The 4,369-nt window shown below is 38.3% G+C and overlaps 1 non-coding gene across 1 annotated transcript; it reads left to right on the top strand.

Annotated features, from left to right (window-relative positions):
• Positions 1–3,821: 3,821 nt before the first annotated feature.
• Positions 3,822–3,894, top strand: TRNAA-AGC (transfer RNA alanine (anticodon AGC)). Its single transcript has one exon. It is a non-coding gene; the product is annotated as a tRNA-Ala (tRNA).
• Positions 3,895–4,369: the final 475 nt, after the last annotated feature.

The raw sequence follows: 4,369 nt of genomic DNA, 5'->3' as shown, positions 1-4,369 counted from the left end.
TTGCAAGTTTCCCGATCGTTTCTCTTTGAATTGTGCAAGTGTTCCGATCGTTCCTATTGCAAGCTTTCTAATCTTTGCTATTGCAAGTGTCCTAATCTTTCTTTACTGTAATTTTATCTCTACATTTGATTTGAATATGAGGAACTTTGAATTGTTCTAGCCTTGCATTTGATATATCTCTTGTTTAGACATATCGATCCGAATCTGTGCAACTTTTGAGATTCTGACCTTTCTACCTCATTATGATTATAAGTTCATGTATTGATCTCTGATTTGGATAAAAATTATTTGATCAGAATATAGACTCATAAACCTTTCGTTTGATATCTTTCTTGAGTATATTGGAGCATGATTGATAGTTTGAATCATTTGTTCAATGTGCCTCTTGAATTCTGCCAGAAATCGAGCTTTGGTCGATTTCGTATATTCTGGTTTCATTCCTTTGGAAATTGATATCCTTTAGCTTTCTTATTCAATTGAGCTTTATATTACTGCTTTGAATTCTTGTATGCTCTTGTCCTACATGTATTTGGATACCTAAATCTGTTATATAAACTTCATGTTTGTATCGTAATGTTTCATAAAGGCACATATACATTTCGTTGTTCTGCATGTGCTTTCGATATGTCCCAATTTATTGTTCACAATACCCTTTTGTACTCTGCTGTTTGTGGGATTATTTAGACCTTTGCCAGAAATGGTAAAGGGTATGTGCTTAGAGCACGCGATGCTCTAGATTATGTTTGGTGGTCATTTAGAAATGAATAGACCATATTATGTTTGGAATCCCAATTTACCTTCTATCTGTTTGATATGAAATTCAGAGCTGACCTAGCACTTGGGTAGGGTGAGAGGGCTCGAGTAGGAAAGGGCTACCCGTGGATGGAGTCGAGAACTCATCACGGCGTGGAGCCACCACTGAGTTAAACCTCACATGCACTATGCTAGGGTACGATGTCTGAGCTTCTATTTCATATTCGTTCTTTGATATGCTTCGAAATGGTCCATATGCCATTGATATGTTCCGAAGTGTTTCATTTGTCATTAATATGCTCCGAAACATTTCATACGCCTTTGATATGCTCCGAAATGTTTCATTTGTTATTGTTACGCTTCGAAATGTTCTATATGTCATTGATATGCTCCAGAACATTTCATACGCTATTGAAATGCTCCAATTACTCTGTGCTCCATTTGCTATGAACTGATATATTCTGAAATGTCCTATTTGCCATTGATATGCTCCGGATCATCTTGTACGCTATCGATATGCTCCAATTACTCTGTGCTCCATTTGTTATGAATCCAATATGTTATGAATGAAATGACATTTACGATTCTGTATCTAATGAGATGATATCCTTGAATCTCTTAGATTCTTTCTTGCATTGTGATATCTTGTTCATATGAAACTGTCCCTTTTTGTGCTAGATGTGCTTTGTCACTTGCTGAGCTGTTTTTAGCTCACTCTGTTGTTATATAAATCTTTCAGGTCAGTTAGTCACTCTTTGAGATGTTTGAATTGGGCTGAGGCAGTGGAGAGCTATTCAGAATTATGGGCAAGTCTTGTTGGTTATTATGTTATTGTTGTATAAGCATATTTTGTATGTAATAAAATGTTGTTGATGAACCGAAATGGATATACCACGTAAAAGTGTTAGAAGATCTCTCTTATTTGAAAATTCAGAATGTTAAGTCTAGTTTACGATTATATGAACTTGTGGTAAATGGTTGGAGTTTTGATTGTATAAATTACTTAGCTTGTGGATTTATAAATGTTGTTCATGTTTGTTATGTTGGCTTGGGTTGCCATAAATGTGAATTATCGGGTGACATGAGATATGATTATAAACTGCATAGGTTTTATAGATGTGAATTTGATAGAAGTTAGCGATTTATAGCGAGGAAGGAAGGTAGCGATAGCGACTGCGTATGCAGCAGTTATGGCCGTAGCGATAGCGACTGCGTATGCAGCAGTTAGAGCCCGCGATTCTCTAGATTATGTTTGGTGGTCATTCAGAAATGAATAGACCATATTATGTTTGGAATCCCAATTCATCTTCTATCTGTTTGATATAAAATTCAGAGCTGACCTAGCACTTGGGTAGGGTGAGAGGGTTCAGGTAGGAAAGGGCTACACGTGGATGGAGTCGAGAACTCATCAAGGCGTGGAGCCACCACTGAGTTAAACCTCACATGCACTATGCTAGGGTACGACGTCTGAGCTTCTATTTCGTATTCGTTCTTTGATATGTTTCGAAATGGTCCATATGCCATTGATATGTTCCGAAGTGTTTCATTTGTCACTGATATGCTCCGAAACATTTCATATGCCTTTGATATGCTTCGAAATATTTTATTTATTTTTATTACACTTCAAAATGTTCTATATGTCATTGATATGCTCCGGAACATTTCATACGCTATTGATATGCTCCAATTACACTGTGCTCCATTTGCTACGAACTGATATATTCTGAAATGTCCTATTTGCCATTGATATGCTCCGGATCATCTCGTACGCTATTGATATGCTCCAATTACTCTATGCTCCATTTGTTATGAATCCAATATGTTATGAATGAAATGACATTTACGATTCTGTATCTAATTAGATGATATTTTCCTTCAATCTCTTGGATTCTTTCTTGCATTGTGATATCTTATTCGTTTGAAACTATCCCTTTTTGTGCTAGATATGCTTTGTCACTTGCTGAGCTGTTTTTAGCTCACTCCGTTGTTATATAAATCTTTCAGGTGAGTTTGTCACTCTCTGAGATGTTTGAATTGGGCTGAGGCAGTGGAGAGCTATTCAGAATTATGGGCGAGTCTTGTTGGTTATTATGTTATTGTTGTATAAGCATATTTTGTATGTAATAAAATATTGTTGATGAACCGAAATAGATATACCGCGTAAAAGTGTTAGAAGATCTCTCTTATTTGAAATTTTGGAATGTTTAGTCTAGTTTACGATGATATGAACTTGTGGTAAATGGTTGGAGTTTTGATTGTATACATTACTTAGCTTGTGGATTTATAAATGTTGTTCATGTTTGTTAAGTTGGCTTGGGTTGTCATAAATGTGAATTATCGGGTGATGTGATATATGATTATAAACTGCATAGGTTTTATAGATGTGAATTTGATAGAATGTTTTTCGGTGTCCTCAAATGTGTGTTTGGATCCTGGATTGGTTTGTGTTGAAAATTTTAATATCATGGATATTTTGATGGGCGTGAAATATAGGTTCCAACCCAGTTTGAATTTCGAGCTCAAAACTGTCAATTCTCAGAATTTCGGGATCTGGCGGTTGCACCGCCTGGCAGAGCTCGAAGACTGAGCCTCTGGGCGATGCCACCTCCTGTCAGGGGCGGTTGCACCTCCTGCCAGAGCTCGAAGACCGAGCTCAAGCGGTGCCACCGCCTGACTGAGGCGGTTGCACCTCCTACCAGAGCTCGAAGACCGAGCTCAAGTGGTGCCACCTCCTGTCAGGGGCGGTTGCACCGCCTAGTCTCTCTCGGAGACTGAGCCCAGGCGGTGCCACTGCTTGGCTGGGGCGGTTCAACCGCCTGGCAGAAATCAGGGTTCGAATGGGATGATCCATTTGGCCCAATTTGGGTTTTTCAGGGGCCCAATTACCCCAAGATTAATTTAATGGGATCACCTCCCATTGTTGAATCTCGAATTTTGATGATGAAGTCAATTGTCATTTGTTATCTAATCTATATGTTGAGATAAGTGTGCAGGATTAACTACGATAGAAGAAAGACATGCGCAGGAGTTTTTTTTTTTTTTTTGGTAAGTAAAAGTAAATTGATTAAGGGGATGTAGCTCAGATGGTAGAGCGCTCGCTTAGCATGCGAGAGGTACGGGGATTGATACCCCGCATCTCCAATTTACTTATTGATTTTTACTTACCAAAAAAAAAAAGAAAAAAAAAGTAAATTGATTATGTGTAAAGTTTCTACAAATAGCTTTGTCTATACAAGTCATAGACAAAGTCAGGTAACTCATTGAGTACACATGTTGTAGACTTTAACTCCTAACTGTAGCGAACATGTTAAGATGTGCCAAGACTACCAGTGGTTACAACATTTAACATCATTGCCAAGATCTTTAGCTAATAGTAAAATTGAATTTGACAAAAATATCTCTTTCTCTTTGTGTAAAGTGCAGCAGGAGTTGTGTCGGAGTCAAGACAATGATCACATTGGGAGTTCGAGAGTTCGACGGAAGTTCGGACAGTCGTCGGAGGTTCTGCGGGAACAAATCCGAGAAGTCCATGAACTTGCCAAAGAAGCTCATTGGAACTCACCAAGTGGATCGTCGCAAGTCCAGGAGTTTGTCGGAAGTCCGCAAGAGCATCACC

The sequence above is a fragment of the Musa acuminata genome, chromosome BXJ3-7, assembly GCF_036884655.1.
Source record: "Musa acuminata AAA Group cultivar baxijiao chromosome BXJ3-7, Cavendish_Baxijiao_AAA, whole genome shotgun sequence".
In the NCBI taxonomy this organism is placed as follows: domain Eukaryota; kingdom Viridiplantae; phylum Streptophyta; class Magnoliopsida; order Zingiberales; family Musaceae; genus Musa; species Musa acuminata.
The sequence above is the reverse complement of the archived record's forward strand: the minus strand, read 5'-3'. Positions and strand labels throughout refer to the sequence as shown.